The sequence below is a fragment of the Parambassis ranga genome, chromosome 13, assembly GCF_900634625.1.
Source record: "Parambassis ranga chromosome 13, fParRan2.1, whole genome shotgun sequence".
NCBI lineage: Eukaryota > Metazoa > Chordata > Actinopteri > Ambassidae > Parambassis > Parambassis ranga.
In genome coordinates, this window is record NC_041033.1 from 9,861,825 (window position 1) to 9,881,574 (window position 19,750).

The 19,750-nt window shown below is 41.0% G+C and overlaps 1 protein-coding gene across 6 annotated transcripts in view; it reads left to right on the forward strand.

The window, feature by feature from the left end:
* Nucleotides 1–19,750, forward strand: part of b3gat1a (beta-1,3-glucuronyltransferase 1 (glucuronosyltransferase P) a) — a 61,891-nt gene that overhangs the window by 19,686 nt on the left and 22,455 nt on the right. For all 6 annotated transcript variants that reach the window (XM_028419207.1, XM_028419208.1, XM_028419209.1 and 3 more), the window contains one exon: nucleotides 7,083–7,305. The gene's annotated coding sequence lies outside the window, so the exon portion shown is untranslated. The remainder of the gene's footprint in view (nucleotides 1–7,082; nucleotides 7,306–19,750) is intronic.

The following is a 19,750-nucleotide window of genomic DNA, read 5'->3' on the forward strand; positions in this document are numbered from 1 at the left end:
TATCCAAATGTGGCAGGTAGTCACGTAAGTTATGCAGCAGCACTGGTCCAACCAGGGCTTCCATGTTCTTCTTTAATGCCTCCCTTCTCACTACAATTACTTAAGCCTCCAATTTTATGGGTAGTGAAGCCCTTCAATTTCCCCAAGCCCTTGTAATTATGCAGACAATGAGTATGAACCATGTGATTGTGTTCTACGGTAGAAGGTATATTACCTTTTTAGGGTGTCAAGGAGAGTTCCTCCGGGAGCAACGTATAATTGCAGTTCGTGCAGGATTCAATTGTTAGAGCATGTTAGAGGGATTTTCTTATTGTTTGCCTGACTGCACCAGCAGCCACAGCCATGTTCAGACTGTCAGCACAGCTGTGGAGTGAAATATGTAGGCAACATGATACATGATTAGAGGTCGCCTGGCAGCAGAGTCATTTACAGTGCAGGAGCACACTTCACTATAGTTTTGAATTTCTAACAATTTTGGATATTCTCTGACCTTTCATCTCGCACCAACTTCAAATCAAATATTTAACATGTATTTTATGACATGGGATCATTCCACTGATGGTAAAATTGAGTATGAATCCAGCAAAGAGCAGAGTGCAGGATGTAACCAGGTTTTGGTTTATTTAAATGATAGATTATGAACAAGGAGTGATCGTTACCAGCATAGCCCTACCTGCAAATATGATGTGGTTACGATAATCACGTTCAGCATAATACTAAGAAAAAAAAGAGAAAGTGATAAATATTACAGTTAGCATGCTTGTTGAGATTTTACAGTGACCACTACAGTTAAGATAATAGCAGCTCATAAACATTCAGTGCAGGAAGGCAACTAAACTCTACGCCTGGAGCATGTCATCACCTTCAAAGTTTCCCAAGGTGCCCGGCGAGGGCCGTTTATGTGCACTCTGCACTTATGTGTTCTGCATCTGACAGAACGTGAGAGGCAACGCTGCCAAAAGTAAACAGCAGCTAGTAGCCAAGATTAAAAAACAAAAAAAAACATCCCTCTCCTTTACTGTCTTTGTGGGATCAACTCACAGAAGCTAAAAATGACCCTGTCAGGTTGAACGACAGTTGTGAAGATGAAAGGCGTCTAGTGAAAGGTTGTGGTTTGGAAGTGAATGTGCTATTAGTGTAATGGTACTCTAAACGTCAACACTGGCCTGTCATATCAGGGTAAAGTGAAGTACACAACAGCCACCTAACAACCACGAGGCTGTGGTGGTCATATTTTTAAAAAGTAAACAGATACATAAATACAGAAAATGGCATGGTTATAAACAATGTTTCATGGTATTACAGTGTTCCAATGGACGCAACGAGGAGCTATTATTGTTATTCCTGTATGACTCCGCAGCTCTAGCTCAGGCTGGAAATTCTTCACAGGGATCAGTGTACTCCAGAAATGGTGTAGGTGTGTGTGTGTGGTGTGTGTGTGGCAGGGGGAAGAGAGGTAATATTACAGGGGGATTGCCTATAAATCCACAACCTTCTCCTGTCCTCTGGCTCTGAAGTTCCCCCTCAGGGAGATCAGCAGGTGGTGTTGAGAGCGCAGTTTGGCTGCGGATTTAGAGGTTTTTACATTTCTATTTTTATTATTTTGTTATGCAAACTGATTTTTAATATTTAAAATGCTGGTTACTCAATATAGTTTGGTATTCTAAGACCAGAATCCTGCTCCTGACATTGTAGAAGATATTGACTCTACAATGATATTGATATATGACCCTTTAATTTAAACACTTCAGACACATTCTGTGTAGTCCTACATTAAAATCTGTCCGAACCTCATGTTTTTAGCCGTATTTTCTTCTGTTAGTTGCTATAAAAGCCAGCAAAATGCTCTCAGTTGCTGGGTGTAGGTCAGTAGAAAATAGTTCTTACATAAAGGTTAGTGTATTTTCTTAGGTAACTGGATCATGACTTCTCAAAAGAGACATTGTTTATTGAGTTTTTCACCTTTTTGATGCTTATATCTCCAAAATATGTCCAAGTGCACACTAAAACGGTGTTTAAACATGCATGCTTTTTGTTTGATTTTTATTTGCTTTTTACTTTTTGCCAGTTGTCACTGTGGACTAACTTTGCTATTGCATATTTTTCTCACTGCTATATTTAAATTACAGAAGGTGGGTTATGCGTTGATGGGATTTTGACCCTGTCACAGTTGTCATCACTTTCAGCGCTGCTATTGTGGTAGACATAGCTAGGCAGGTTTAATAGCTCTGGCTGTAAGCCAGGACATGGAGGAGCCCTGGTGCAGCAGGGGCCACATGAATCGATGCAGCTATAATATTAGCGGCCACAGGACTGAAACACTGCAATGAGGCCTTAAAGAAAAATAGCAGCTACTGGAGTATTCTGCTGATATTTGGTGAATGCATGTGCATTATCCATGCTCTGCTTTTTACACTAAGGAGTCAGTGGGTACAAGAGGAAGACAGGGTGAAAGGGATTGAGTGGACAACTGGATGTTGTTAAACCCACAGTGACTGTCCGTTTTTATGCTTTGGCATTGTTGTAGTTGTTAGCAGGTTCTCCTAACATAGTAAGGTGGCATAAAGTCTGACAGTGATAAGAGTACCACAGCAGTGCGTAAATGTATAGTTCTTTTGATTTAACCTGTGCCAAGCTTTTCTAACACACCATCAGTCCCAGCTGCCGTGTGTTGCCCTAGCAACCGTTGGTCAGGCTGAGTTCAGCACAGTACAGTTTTGGTCTTGAGAAAACCATAAACAGGAGGACAAACAAAGACTGCTCTCCAAAGCTGTGAGGAGAGAACACAGAGCTGGTATTGATGCCAGCCTGCTTACTGTCACAAGTATGCAAATTATCGTACTTGGTGAAGTCTGTGCTGCATCCATCATCCGCATCTTGTGCTATTTCGTCGTGTCAGTACATACAGCGCGCAATTACATTGTATACCTCACACAATGTATGAGGGTGTCAGGAGATTATTGCAGTAAAATCTTTCAAATAAATCACCTAAGAGATAATTACATCACATCATTGCCATTAAGCCTTTGACATTTCCTTTATTCTTTAATGTGAGTATAATGAAAGGCTAGCATTAAATCCAACGTGCTTCTACCCAGCTGATAATCGACTAAATGGGTAATTATGATTTAACTGGATGACTGTGAGTTCTGAGGGCTCGAGGGTGACCCGCTCGCTTGATGATTGTTCTTGTTAAAGGACATCCTGTGCTCTGTGGCTTGGCCTTCATTGAGCTGTCAGGAGCTGTGGGGGATGCAGCTCTGTCAGCCTGCCTGCCCACCTCCACAATCCACAGAATCGATCACACCACCGCCGCCTCCTCCTCCTAGAGAAACCCAACCACCACAGCTCCTCCAATTACTGCTGATGGGCCACATCCTTCTAGTGGTAGGTGTCAGAGCCATACGGCGCCTTTCAGAGCCAGGGACAGAAAGAGAGAGAGGAAAGGATAGAGTAGCAAGCCTGAAGTGGAACAAGAGGCAGGGAGAAAGGAAGACAGTAAGAAAGGGACGTGGTGACAAGCGTGCACAGCTGATGAAACCTTCCATGTTGAACTTTGCCAAGACGGATGCTGAACTTAGACCCGCGTGTGCATTATTAATAGTGAGCACTTACATGAGAATAAAGACGCATTTACTCACGAACTGACAAGCCTGAATTAATCATAGAGTCATACTCAAAAGGCATGATTAATTCTCATTCATGACAAACCTGGCAATTTTCACTTAAATGACAGATGTCTTCAGAATAAAAAAGGCCACCAGCTCTGTCATTAACTCTGGTATTATCTGACGCACCATCAAGAAGAGGGCAGTCTTTTTGTTCTTCTCAGCAGGGCAGTTTCCACTCACTAAAATGATGCCGCAGCGGTGATCATACATATAATTCAAAAGATAATGTTTCTATCTCTTTCTATCAAAGGAATCCAAGTGATGTATAAGGGAAGGCTGTCAATATACTGCGGGTTGGGGGAATTTCCAGCAAAGGTCTCACTCCTCAAAGATATATGTATATGTGTATATTAATTTTATACTACTGGCTCCCTGGAGGGTGAGGGCTGAACTGGAAAGATTTGTCCTCCATGTTGTCCCTAAAATATCAAAAATCATGCAGCAGTCAGTCCATATAAAAACATTAGGGCCTCCTCACATCACTTCTGTGTGTTTTATAACAAATATCGTTTGTCCCTTAAACTAGATGTCCTCCTCCAAGACCACTTCCATGTGAGAAATTATCGTTATGACTGAGTGCACAGAAACAGCATAATGTGAAAGTGGGTCCACTTCTGTTCTGATGTGTTACATTAGCAGGTTTGCAGTCAATAGCAGCACTGTCCTGTCTGTCTGGTTTCTCTGCCTGCTTCCTCTATCTGCAGGTTTCATCTCCTTCATCCCTTCATCCATCACTGTCCAATGCACAGACTGACATGGTCACAGTGGTCAGCCCGCCACAGCCTGCTGCACAGTACGAGCTTGTCTGAGTGTGTGTCTGTGTGTGTGTGTGTGTGGTATCTGGCCACAGAGCAGAACATGACAGAACGGTGGTTGAACAGGGTTATAGATCTGACTGCTGCAGTGTGAGGTTTGTGACTGTGTTGAGTCCTGCAGAGGTTTATGAGTGCAGTGCAGATTTAATAACACATCCAAAGTTATTGTGTTGGTGCCTCTTGAATGTGAATATGAGCAGCTAGGACAAATACACAAAACCAAAGGGACAGTTTCATTTTGTAAAGATATAGTGCCTTTCCCGGTTCGGGTTGCTGTTGTTGCAAATTCTATGTAAAGCTTTGTTTTTGTAAGTCACATACCAGACACTGCAGTATATACAGAGCACAAGGTGCCTCAATTTAGCTTGCTGTTGATAGCTAGAGGAGCAGACATCCTAATCTTAGCTCTTCTGTTATTCATGCTCTCCAAAGGCCACTTACACACAGCATTAGCCATTGATTGTGTTTTCCTTTCACGACCTCCTCATCAATATGATGGATACGACATCTTAGAGACGTTTTTTACATAGCGTTGCTGTTTCTTCAGATCAGTGTCACTTCTTAATAGAACACACAGAAAGTTTTGAAATTTTGTTTCTCATCGACTGTCAGTAGTTTTCATGTGTACTATTAATGCGATTAAGTGGAACAAGCTATTTGAGGTCACTCATGTAAAAAGAAATAAAGACATTCAGTGTTCAATTGTTCCCTTTCCAAAGGGTTGCAGATTTGGATTCCTGCTTCAATCAGCCATTGTCTTTTTCTGTGGTCAACAATCCTGGCAGCCAATCACAGCTGTAGCTCATGAATAATAGTCATATAAAAAAGGCCTCCTTTATTTTACAGTGAGCATGCATGCAGGTGCGGGGGTTCTAGATTAAATAATAATGTGTCTAAAACATTAAAAGCACTTTACAGCCATCCATCCATCGTGAGAACTGTCACAAGGCTTTAGCTCATACAGTATCACACCTCCTATCAGCAGCAGATTTATATTTAGTGTAGCAACCATAGCTGCTATATGTACAGCAAAAACATTTCTTTTTTGACTTAAACAGAGTTTATGTCATGTTTTCCTCCGTAACACCACTGAATTATTCTGTGCTTGTGTTTGATGCTGGTTTTAATGTTTCTACACATTTTCTTTTGTTAGGCAGATATTGCTGGGCTGTAATAGTGACACCACACAAACAGCATGTGAAAGAGCATCAGTGGTCGCTGTACAATGATATATTGTTCGCCTGTCATGCAGGAGGTGCAGGTTTGCAGTCTTTTATCTTCATCATGTCGTAGCACAATACAACACTGTGATGGAGCAAAAGGGTGTGTGTCTGTGTGGGATTGTGTGGAAATGATTTCAGCTTTTTATATAAAACTGCTAGATAAACAGTGTGTGTATGAATGTAATGTTGCCTATATATGATGACACAGTCCTATATTCCAGACAGCTTAACATACATTGTCATCTTTGATTTTGTTTCAGTCAACCTGCACAAAGAAACAGCTGTTTTCTTTCCGAGTGACCCTGCAGCTTGTTTTTTTTCTCCACTTAGCTCTGCAGTCATTTTCTCAGTCATTTTTCTTTTGTTGCTGTAATTTGGAACCGTGGAGCACGTTTTAAATCCTTGGGCTCAGGTCGAGTATCTGCACGTCAGCTGGACGTACAGGGGTATTCCCCGTGGTGTTGAGATAATTACATTCCCCCCCTTATGACAACCCTATTGAATTTAGATTAAGTCAATAACAAACCTGTAACACAGCATGCCCTCTGGATCACATCCTGCCAATAGGCTGTTAATGTGCCCGACCCCTTGTCTTATTTTTCCTTGCGTGGCATCAGCTGGTCCCTCTCTACAACCGCAACGGCTGCCCACAGGCAAGTACAACCAACACAGTGGCAGATGAGGCTGACAGAGGAAGTCTCATCAATAATGAAGAGCGGTAGCTGGGGGAGCCATGCAGAGGAATTGTGGTGGAGTGAGTGAGAAGTGCAGCTGGTGTGTTTGTCTCATTTTCTTCCAAATGGACATTTTGAAATAAAACTCCCTAGAGGCCACGCATAAGAGGAAGGCAGCTATTAATAGCTGATAGGCTGAATAAGTTGTCAAATTGCTGTTAAGCTTTGTGCCTAGACATATTTTAATGCTTAATGGACATTTTCCTTGTCATTATTTCCGTAGGGAGCGAGACAGATAAACTAATTAAACACAGGGAAATATAGAATTATACACATTTGGATTGTTACTTAAAGCCATGTAGGTGGTTGTTACACTATGTGAGAAAAATGTGAAACACCCAAATATCTATCCAGCCGAGGTCAGCTACATGATCCTAAAAGACACACCCCAAACCCAAATATCTCATCAATTTCCTGTCTGTCAAGCAACACACAAAATGATTATCTTTCCTGACAGCTGTCCAGATGCAAACAGCAAATCTGTCACAGAAGCACTGTGAATGACCCAGTAGCTGTTATAGTATGGCAGCGTCTCCTCCCAGCTGCCATCCTGCTCATTCCCTTTCTTCAATGCCCCTCATTGTGTTGGGAAGAGGAGGCCCATTCTTACTCACATCTCTCGTGCTCTTGTTTCTCCAGGGGCCTGCCCTGAGGACGTGAAACTGTCGGGAGATTTTGGATGTCAACGGTGACACAGCTTCCACTGCGTTCAACCACATCGAACCTCAGCACACATCTCTGCTCCCCAAACACGCACCAATTAAACAAAGAGCTGTGACTATCCGAGGACACACAAAGGGAGGAAAGCACACAGGAGGAGGGGTCAGTGCTTTGCTGAGAACGGGCAGAGCTTGAGCTGCTTGTGAGTATCATATTGTTTTCATTGTTGTGGAGGAACCCATTTCCATACAACTACCAGGGTCGATGGCATTTTTTTCTTTCAGTACAGCAGCTCATAACTAGAATGAACAATGAATGGATATTGATTCCTTTGGTAGAAGCAGCACAGTTCTATCTAGTGGTGTTTTTCAAATATATCAGGACATTTCTTTATCTGTGTAAACCGTCTGTGGTACAGACAGCCACGCTGACCTTGACTATCTCACTTTGTTCTGTTTTTCCCCACTGTCTCTTACATTCCTCAAGAACAAACACGCAGCAGCTTTATTCATTTTTTTTTTTTTTGCTCCAGGATAGCTAAATAAAACTCTGAGCATCAAAGCAGGTGGTTATATGTAAAATAAGGCAGTGGTGTAGGAAGCATAAAAAATGTGGGGGGACACCTTCTGTGGGTGGGTGGTGAAAAAATGTACATTAGTATATTATGAAATATAATAAGTAGTTGCGATTTCCTGCAGATTTTAACAGGAGGTTAAACTATTTTACCTACGGAAGTAAACACTCAAGGACTATTTCAGAGACAGATTCACAAAAACACATTGATTTTAAAACATGTTGACATACAGAAACTAATTCCAAGTGAAACAACAGTTTTGTCAACCATACTGGTGCTACTACACTTACAGATTATACAAGCACCTATATCTGCCACCTTCTCTCATTTACAGAGACAAAAAACTGGCAAATCTCCCTCATGTCCACCTGATAGAACAATAGAACTTCCTACACTGGCCCTGCCTCTGACTCACTCTCAGTACCAACCTCAAATATGGAGTAGAGCGATGGAGATAGATTGTGCTTTACTTTTCAATTAACAACCAATATAAGTGAGCTTTAAAATATATCAGCATATGTTGATTTAACACAGTGGTCTTCTCATCATCTGAGTTTCAAAAAGTTGTTGGACCATGAACCAAACTCTGCTTAATGCAGATAATACTGAAACACTAAAAATACTAACTTACAAAAAAATGCATGTCTTTATTTTTATTTGCTTATAAAACTGCACAATTCACAACAAACCTTGTGGTTGTGCTTATTGTATAATGATGCACTACCTTATCTGCTACATCAGTGTTTCCCTGTTCATATAATGCACCACTGTGTCCTGACGGTCCATTAAATTTATTTTATTCTTGCTGATAAGAATACGAGCAGGTGGCTATGTGCGCTGGCTAGGCGAGGCTGAAGCTAGCAGGCTAACAGGAGCTAACCTGCCTCATTACAATATGGGTTAATGCTGAAAACAACTCCAACTCTCCGTGTCTTTGTTGGGAATCTCCTCATGTCCATGTGGGGAGGCAGCAGAAAAGGCAAACAACATGGAGTGGATTTCAGCTGTGAGGTTATTCTCTTATGAAGTGGAATGGAGTTTTTTTGCAATCGAAACAGCGTTAGGTGGAGTTTCCTAATCAGTAAATGTTAGTTGGGGTCCAAACGGGCCATTTTAAAATGTGGGTGGGACACGTCCCCCTCTGATATAATGGTAGCTATGCCAATGAATACGGATACCAGTGATAGTGCCTCAACCCACTACCTTTCGTAACTCAGTCTTACTCTATCACAACTGTCTTTCTCCTGCCTTGTCTTGTTTCCTGACCAGGAAAATCCAGCAGATAAATTAGGTAGAGGACAGGGGCAAAATGATCTGACAGATCCACTTACCTCCGCTGTCTACGACCCCCCTAGCCTCTGATATTATTAGAGGTTGATATATATGTAGGCTCAGAGCACAGGGGAAGGGGATGTGGAAGGGAAGGTGTGAGAGCTCAAGAGGTAGTGCAGTTGATGACAAAGCTGCGGAAATAATCTTAAGGTGTGGAGGCAGCAAATGATTAGATAGAGAGGTGGGGAAGTGGGTGAAGGGGGTGTTAAATTGCTAGAGGTGTTGTCTCCGCAGTATATGTAGCAAAGACAAAGGATGGCAAAATTTCTTTCTGGCAAGCTCGGGGAAAGATGAAGCTAAACTTTATACTCTCTTATTGCCTTTTGCCCAGTAAAACACACACACTGTTCTGATAAGGCAAGTCAGGACACCGATCTATAGGAGTTACATAAACCACAGTGGCCTGAGATCACACTGCTGCTTAATAGCACAGCTCCACACTGCACCAAATATTAAACTTTTAAGCCTGATATTCACATGGAAGCTTTGATTTAGTACACACTGTTACCAATGATTTACTGCTGTCACAAAGGTGAAATAAAAACAATAAATAGGAGCTTTGTTATTAAATGGCATCTTTATATTTTTAATAAATTTTAAACATCGCAAATTTAGTGTGCCACGTAACTGAATCAGCAACAATAGTGAACATTAGTTCATCAACACAGTGTCACTGTAATCATTTAAACTCTCTTTAATTTTATCAAGTGCACTTCATGTGTGCAATCTGCTCTGTGGGAAATTGTCCGCAGTTATCAAAGTGCACATAATTGTGCCAGCCATGCTTTCACCCAGTGCTCACAACACTAGCAGGATTCTATAGAAAGGCTGCAGCAGATGAAGGATGTCGATAAAGTTAGCTCTCAAATTTGGTCTTCTGGTTCTTATAAATATGTATGAGCTATGTAAATATGTATGTTATAAACACCGTGTCCTTGGAGATGGCTGTACATGAAGCCATCAATGATCCATTCACCAAGTCTGTGGAGCACCGTGATTTGTGCTGCAGCTATGTTAAGGTTTGCACTCAGGACTTCTCATTGCCTGCTGCAAGAGGCATGCAATGGATGTGTAGTAATCAAAGGTTAAACAGCAATTAACAGCAATGTCAATGGAATTCAATAGAACAGCAGTATGATGTATTTTTTTAAGCTTGCAGGAGAGATTTTGTCTTTGATGTTTGATAATGCAGTTTGTTTTATTGGACTGCGTTATACTGCAGTGTATCATATGTTCTCCAATGCAATATTCCCGCAGGCTTCGCATTAGGTAATAATTTAGATAGCACTCCCAACCCCTTTAATTGGTGTGAGCTGAATTAGCTCTGACTAATCAACATCGCAGTTTCTCATCACAGATTTATAGACGGCTATGATTGCTGCCAGGGTGAAATTAACTCTTTCTGTCTGCAGGGAAATGTTGAAATGTTGCCTGGCTGGAAAGCACCCCCCCCCCCCCCCCCCCCCCCCCCGTGTGCACACAGACACTGGCGCGCACACACACACACACACACATATATACACATACAGTTATATGCAGATGAGACTTGTCTGTTCCTTCTGGCTGTCTCTGCAGAGCTGTCACACATGGAGCACCAGGAGGCCGGGGTTGACTTGAATTAAACTGAGAGGATGTCCTTTCCAGATCTGCAGAGGGCCACAGAGACACATCCGCCCACAGAGAGAGCCAGTCAAAAAGACAGGAGAAAGAGAGAGAGAGATGAATGGAGGAAGAGAGGTGGGAGATGGGGTGGAAAAGAGCAGGAAGTTAATAAAAGGTAGGCAGGGAGAAATTGCCTGTGAGAGAGAAGGGTAGAAAATGAGGTGCAGAAGGAGGAGGAGGACACCAGAATAAGGAGAGAAAGAAGATCAAATTGTGTGTGTGTGTTTGAACTGTGAAAAAAGAAGAGATAGTTTGGAGAAGCTCAGGCCACTAGACACACAGACAGAGAATATAATTCCTTTTCATTGTGCTCTGGTCAACAGTGGATCAAAATCCCACATTATGTGATCATCTAAAACATATTGCTTACAAAAAAAAGATTCTATGACAACTCATCATTAATGAAGCACATTATCTTTCAATTTATTTGGTCTATATTTCATGTCCTTATTCGATTAAAATTAAACCTCTATTTATTGTAATAATAGCCTATTTTTACAAGTAAAACCTCAGCAATTGTCATTATGGTAGCAAAAATGGCAGAGAAGCTCATAGAATTCAATAGTCTGATACAGGACACGAACCCCCCTAGTCATTCATTATAGGTAATACAGCACCACATGCAAAACAGAGAAAATGTGTTATTATTAGATGCAAAAAGACATATGCAGCGTATGCATACGTACAGTGCGTGCATAACCTGCCTCAGCTTTTATCAGAGCTCCAGCATTCAGACTAATCTTCTAAACAGAGGTGCACATCTGAACAGCAAACAGTCACACACACAACAGTGCAGTGTATGTTTAGAACAGATTACAGTAATGTATATCTTGACCTGAGGCTGCAGAACATATTTAGAAAAGGCCATCATTTTCTATATCCAACCCCTAGGCATTGTTATTAACAGTAAGCGCATTCCCCATTCTGTTCTAGCATCCCCTGTCTCTGGCTAGGCCCGGATGATAAACACACTGGAGACCGAGGTTTTTGTAGAACAAGAAATTGGACATAAATTATTAAGTGAGAATGCACTAAAAAAAGCATCCATTGTATTTTTTTTCTATTTGTGCCTGAACACCAGGCAATCCTTGAACCTCCTGCCTAGATATGAGCTTGATAATGCAGGATGAGTGTGTTAGTCCTAATACAGGGAAGACATGGCCATCATTGTTGGTAGCAAATCTATTTTATGCTCTTCGCAGCATTTCTTCTGTCCTTCATGGCTCGAGATCTTTGTTCTGTTATGGTACAAACCCATAGTATGCACTTTCTTGTTTCAATTTCAGGGCATTAGCTGCTGAATCATTCTCAGATTAATAATGCAATTCCAAGCATGACACACAATCACTGAATGTGAATACGTACACACAGGGGAAGTACAGTTCAGAGATAATAACACACATTTGGTGCTGTTAGGAACCTTTTAAATGCATTAATACTTGATTTTCCCACCTAGGCTACAATTACATTTGTGCCTTTGGCAGTTTTCTGTTGTATTAATTCTTACAAGCCAAGCAAGCCTACAAATGGCTGACCTAAAAACACTGTGCTGAAGAAGCAGCTGCCATGAAAATGCTTGGAGAGTGACTTTTTATGCTTTTCTGTCCTAGCCATTTATACGTCATCTATTTGACTTTTGAACTCAATAAAAAATACCTATTAATTTCCATTTTTAAAAGGCTTACAGAAGGAGGGATTTCAAATATCATCTACAAATCGCTTAAAGAACAGCTCAGGACAAAGGAAATGTAGAGCACATGCAAGGAAAGAGATTGTTCAAAGACATGGATAATGTTCACATTGTAAGGTTAGAAGGAGCAACAAGGATGCAACTGTTTGCAATTCCATTGTTATCATGAGAAATGTCTTTTAATGTTTCCCTCCTAAATACTAAATTATTCACTCCACAGCAACCTGCTTTTGGAGTGTAAACCATTCACAAAGCAGTTGTATGGCACAGTTACTGGCATTACATGCACGACGCTTGCAGACAGAATGCCAAACCAGCCTGAGAAACATGTTTTTCTGGCAGACAAAAGGACCAAAATTGAACACAGTAGATCACTGAAAGTTCAGCATTTGAAAAAAACACCTAAACCAACATGACCCAAATAACTGCTCCCCTAGACGTTTTGGGATTTATCCACAAACCAGCCTACTGCAGTACTGCATGGTACCTGCACACACTGAGCTCCTGCAAGATTAGATAACTAGGTCTGCTCCGAGAATCACAGGGGTACTGGGGAATTGTAAAAGTTGGTGTTGACTTGTCTGACGAAACCCACACAACATGCAGAGAACATGTAGCGGCTGCATGAGCACAAACAAAAACAACTCCTGGAGGCTTTTCTAGATAAATCCCCATAAAACCCATCAAACGTAATCATTGTCTAAGTGATTTCGGGCGTGTGTCATCAGCACTATTTATAAGCACAACCCTTCAGATTCACCTCATCTCTGTTGGGACCAAAAAGAAGATATGCCAGCAGTGTTTTAGCCTGCAGCTATACAGCTCCAACAAACCCCTCTGTTTTCCTGCCTGACATATGGCCACTGAAACACACTGAATCTGGCAGGTTGAATACCACTCTGTTGGTATTTCACAAAGTCAAGGGTGCTTCCTTGGTAGGACTGGCCCTTCCACGTTGATTCCCTCAGAGGCCCAGAAGACTTCCACCTTTAAAAAGATTGCCTTCAGTAACACACATCCTAGGGAACATTCACAGCAACACTGCAGCCCACTCATCCAGTCCTATGTTTGTTTGTTTTTTACATAGTTAAGTCTAAAAACTTTTCCTCCTTGGCCAATCTTGTCATGTTTCCATGGTAACAATCAGTGACACCTGCTGACAAAAGTGGCACAGCGTGACAATGATGATGTGAAGAAGGCATTGGAAGAAAGAAAGCTTTCAGAAAGTGCAGTAACCTGTTTTTTTCCAGTTTGTCTGAACTCTGTTAGTACAAGTTGTGCTACATTATGAAGTCTGTCCAATCTGCAGCAGGGCTGCACTGTGCTGACTTCATAATGCTGGAGGTTTTCTTGTATTGTCGATAAAAATTTCACAGTTCAACGTCTTCCAGAAATCAAACATTTTCTGTAGGAGTGAGATCTGAGCTGCATCTTTTACTTTAAAATGGTTTTAAATTAGCCAGCCTTATCTCTGTTTGCCAATCACTAACACCTTTTTTTCCTAACTGTTGCCAAACCCGCCCCTGCTGGGATCAATCACTATAAAATATAAGGAAAAAACATGGAAACCAATACTGACATCAATATTTTTTTCTCTCACTCTTGTCATATACACAAGTCACTGTCATTTAGTGAGTACACCAACAAAGAAAGAAACATATACACAATAAGGCTAGGAGCTGCTCTGAATTTATGGCAGAACACGATCAAAGCAGTGAGGCTGATAATGAACAGTGACATTTTAATGTTTGAGATTGGTAAACAATAAAAACACATACACACATCCATCTGGTGTGCAGGGACAAACACTAGATACTAACACTAATCGAACTACAGGCATTTGGCAGTGGAGGCTGTGTGAAGCTGCTTTGTCTGTGGGAATATGAGGACGTGCTGTATGTTTTGAGTTCCCTGGACTCAGAGCTGCATAAAAATCTATCTGTCTTAGTTCCACCTGGACAAAAAGGCTAATCAATAGTGAGCTGGTAAAATCCTCTCCAATGCGCAACCAGAGCTTCCTCCATAATGCAGCAGCACTGGAGGGAGAACAGGTCATTTTTTTGCCCACTGGCACCTCTTAAGACAGAGTGAGCACGAGAAACACAACAAATGCACGTCCTACTCAAAACTAAATTCTTTCAGTGAGTATTGAAACAGTGCCACATGTGAGATCATGTTCCTCTCTTTGAAAATCCATTTTAAAATGATGATGATGTCGTAATAACTGCACATTATAATATAATTTAAAACACATCCCGGATAGCTCAGTGTGATGGAACACATAATTCAAATACACATTTGACATTAGTACATGATTAGAGCATGACAAATGATTGTGTTAGGCCAATGACCTTTTCTCCTGCTTAATGGCTCTACTCCATCCATCCGGCTACAAATCAAAAAGGGCAAAGGGCTACAGGGGTCAGTCAAACTTCAGTAGATGCATTCATCAAACCGATGCAAGAGATCATAAACATACAACAGTTCCTTTAATCTGCTCATGATCTCGATGTGTTTTGAAAGAACAAGGCTTCTCTTCACAACCTATTGTAATCATGATGATCTGATGTTATGCAAATGCAATATGCATATATCAGCATCTGACATAAAGCAGCAAAATCACATTCTCATTACCATTAGATTGAAGGATTCACTGTGTCATAATATGAGTCTTTAAACTGGAATCATTTTGTGAGTAAAAATAGCACTTTGATTTGTGCAATCAGCAGAAGCAGTACAAGAAGGTGCAGGCTAACAACAGTGATTGAATGCAGCTTACAGAACACCTGATTGTAGCTCAGCCCCATCCATAACCACCCCTTTAACTTTGTTATTGTCCAGGCCTCCCCTCCCGGAGACTTTACAGCTGGATGGCCTAATTGGAACCATTTCCACATATAATGTGGCAGCCCCAAGGGGGCTCATTATACATACTGGGCCAGCCCAGCCTCCAATATTCTTCTGCAACCCCTGCACTAGTGGCCTATGGTTCAGTCCAGTGGCACATGCTGTAGGGTTTCCTTTATCATACAGGCTATTGATCACTATTAGGCGGGAGGACAGTCATTCTGGCAGTGATTGGTGACTGTGTATGAGCGTATGTGTGTGCCCGTTTAATGCTGGTCACTGCAGAAATGAGTCACCTCTCATTTGTCCAAACAAAACTGAAAGGAACATCGTAATGGCTGTTGCAGTTGTCAGTGGAAATAACATTAAATGATGGTAGATATAGTGCTGTGCTGGTTTAAATCTCTAAGGCTCCGAGAGGACTTGTCCATGATGCAAGAATAATAAACACATGTTTATAAAAAAAGGTCTGTAACTGAAATAAAAGATGTTGCAGCTTTAAAGGGGATTAGTTCCCCTTTAAGCTTTTCCCAAAAAAATATATTAGCATCGTTGTATTAGCTGTATTAGCATGAACTAAAAAACTGCATATGGATTTGGCAACAGTGTTGTGTGCGAAGACACGCTGTCACTCATCACAGTTCTCTTTATCTCAGCAAAGTCATTGCTCTGTTGAGTCAGTGACACCCCTGTAATATAGCATCAGCAGACATAGTCGCTGTGTCAACACTGTTCTGTCGGTGTCATCTTTCTGTGCCCCGGGGTGCTCTTTGTATGTGACTGCATAGCTGGATACAAGCAGGGTAGAAGGACAAATAATAATAGTAAGTGATAAGTAGAGGCCAGCAAAGAGCAGAGTAGCAAGGATCAGTTTGAAATGTCAAAATGTGCCTTGTTTTTGAGCTGATAACTATGCTGACCCGCTACTTTATGAGTCATGCATTTAACATCATTACTGAGTTGACATTTTTCCAAAGATCTTTAAATGTTAGCGCTTTTTTTGTAATATTCGGATTACCATGTGTGTGAAAGTGGTGTATACTGTGTGCTAAAGTGTTAAATGTTACAATAACTAGTGCTTTAAAGTGAACATAATAATTTGGACTGCAGTGCTACATACTGCTTCAATAAGGCAATAAACAATTAAATAGTTTCATATGCGCAGTAAGTATGGGGAATCATAATAATAATGACTTATCCATACATTACAAAAAGCATTAAATGCATCTCCAACAATTAAGTGCCTCTAAGGGGCTATGTTTTACTGACAGGCTTGAAACTAATGACAGCATGTCAAATGGAAATGGCACACACCAACTCTCTGACTAATTATGTAAGTAAGCAAAAAAAACAAAGATGGACACAAACATAATTGCTATGTGCCAAGTTCCTCTGCCTCTACATCTGACATATCATTAAAACTTCTCCTTATCTGAGTGAAGGTTTTACATCCTCCTGTACTTATGCAGTGCATACTCACACATTCAGCTACACTACATGACGACACACTCGACATCTCAGAGCCACCCAGTTTTCACATGTTGGTCACGGAGCGTTTTCCCCACTGGAATGTCTCTCCAACTTGAGGCTTCTGGTATCCCCATGTGTCATTTTTCATACCGTCACCCTTAGCTCTAAAATCTCAGTTTAATTTTTTCTGGAGGCACACCAGCCATTTTCAGAAACTAAATCAACATTTCTGAACCATTTTCAAACAAGCAGCAGCATTTTAAAGAAAACATTTTTCTCTTCTCATTTTATTTCTATTTATACCAATTATTTCCCAGCCTAAACAGAACTCATAGCTATTCACTGTCACTGCATTGGATGAAATCCCCCAGGTTTAATTAGCAGTGATCAGATTCATAATTATATATGCTTTCACTCCACAAGGGCATATAATTGGGGAATTTTGGCACTGGGGAATCTTTCATCAGAGAAATCCTTGGTCTAACCCTCATTAAGCAGCTCAGAACTCAGTGGATCCACCATGTTAAAGTCTGAGAGAAGGAAGGTGCAGCCGAGAGTCAAACACCTAAACTCCTACTCAGGAAGCAGACTTTAATTAGCTAATGAGTCTGGGAGCTCCCTCTGCCAACCTTTGACCTTTTGCTGAGGCATAATAAGCCTTTTCACAGCGTGAGACATGTCACTTGCAGTTGAAATCAATGGCTTGCCCTGTACACTAACCCATTTTAATGATAAGCACTGTGCTGTACACATTTATGAATCATTCCTGAAGATGCTCCAAAGATTCAAACGCATCAATTTAGTGCTAACAAAACCCTGGCTTCATGATTGATAACATTTGTTAAGTGGACAGCACACAAAGATCAAGGAACTAATTTACAGTTTAACCACATCTCAAAGGGAAGCAGTGACAAAACATCCTGGACAGCTGTAGTTATTGTCCCGTTGCCACAAGTAGTGCCTATGTTGTTAAATATTACCATATGTTACCATAATGTTACCATATTGCCACCATGATGTACAGCAAGCATTATGGAATAGTTATAGATATAGATAGATATAGATATTATATATATATATATATATATATATATATATATATATATATATAGATATAGATATAGATATTAGCAAAATAGTTTTGGGACACAGAAGAAGAGAACCTACACATATTATTTTTCTGTGGTAACTTCTTGTCTTTGTGGTAACCTTATGATAAATACAGCTAGCCAAGCCCTGCCCAAAGGTCAGAATCAGCCAACTGGGACCACCAGAGTAAATGGACGTGTTTTATTGGCTATCTTGTAAGTGGTGGCTTCAGACCTGCAATATAAAACTCCAAAACGACAAAACATTGTCACTGCATGACAGTCATGATGATTAAAATAAAAGAGGAGATGCTTCAACTTTCAATGGCAGCTCAGTAACAATCCTGCTGGCCACAGTCAGAAGTACAAGTCTGTTTAGATTTGATGTATTCATTTTTAACATGTCCAATAGCTGTTCAACGTTGTGTTTTGGAGCACTCTCCAGCAGTCACAATGATGCAAGACTCTGAGACATTGCCGTTATTACTCTCGTCACTCCCCACAGTCTCTGTGAGATGACATCTCCCTAGACTACCCTCTGATCAGAGCCAAGCTTTGCTGGCCAGACATGGCAGGTCTGGTCTCAGTGGCAGCCTCTGCCGTCCTGGTGGAGCTCCTTCGGCCAGCTGTAAGAGGCTGCATCTTGCTCCCAGGTCCAGTGTTGGAAATGTACCCCGGGTGAGCCGGACCATAAATTAGTCAAGATAAGTTAAGGGCAAGCTGCGCTAGGCAATCCCCCATGGCTATCAGCAGAAAAGAACCTGCCTGAAGGTTGGTGCTCTTAAATCTTTTACCACTGCTGAGCCAGCCTGATCCACACATGGACCGGTGCCATCAATCAGGGTGAATGCTCGCAGCTAATGGGTTATTCAAGTTTTCCGGAAAATAAAACAGCCATGAATCACACATGACAAACAGCACTAACAGCAGCATTCACTGGCTAATCCTTGTATCAAACAGCATTTACAGTGATTACACTAGTCTTGCAAAGACAAAAACAGGTTTTCCAAGTTCTTGCACCTCTGAATCACGCTCCAGACACTAATAATTGTCTGATCACTTCCTGTTCAGCACAAATTAAATTGAATTGTACACACCCTCTGTACAAATGTACAGTAGCTGTTCCTGTGTCACTATTATTAGCTTGACTTGATGCAGACACTTGTTTCGTGTGGAGAGGATCACATTTTGAAAACAGTCACCCCATGACAGGTGTGAATTGAACTGATGGGACAAGTATGCAAAACCTGAGAGATGGTGACCTTTCGTTTAAACTGAATCTAGAATATGGCAGCATAGGCAGAACAAGCAGAGCAGATCACTTAAAGAGATGGAATGTTGACTCCCAAGCCAGTGACATGAAAATCCTCCTTAGTTAAATTGTCATTTTAATTCTGAAAACTTTAAAACATTCACATTCAAATTTTGAAGAAAACAAATTGCCAACTCTGCTCAAGATTTCAATTAACATTGTGCAGTGTGTCATCGATTTCCCCTCTGCTCACAAATGAGTTTAATTATTTTGAGAGGAAAAAAAAGCACAAGACTGTTCCTGGTTAATTGTTTTTTCGTCCATTCTATATAACATTTCTCTCTGTGTAGAAGAAGAAACAGATTAAATTAGGCTAAAAATAATGTTAGCTATTAAACACAGTATGCTCTGTTTATTTAATTTGTTTTGCCTCTGAGAAAGGAGGAGAGTTGCTGGTGTATACTAAAGGTGTCCTGTAGTATACTCATATTTATAGTGTATAACTGCATCAAAATGTTCCCAGCATTCCCCCACAGTGCCTGCACACTGAGAAAATTTGGTGACATTCTGATTATTCTGTCCCTTAATAACCAACCCTGAGAGTACATGAGAAGCAAAAAACTATCAGAGGAAACCATGATGGATCACTTGCTCCTGGCTTACTGTCCTTCAAAAGCAATTAAGCCAGTTTGAATCAATGCCCGCAGATTCAGAATTCACATTTAATGACAC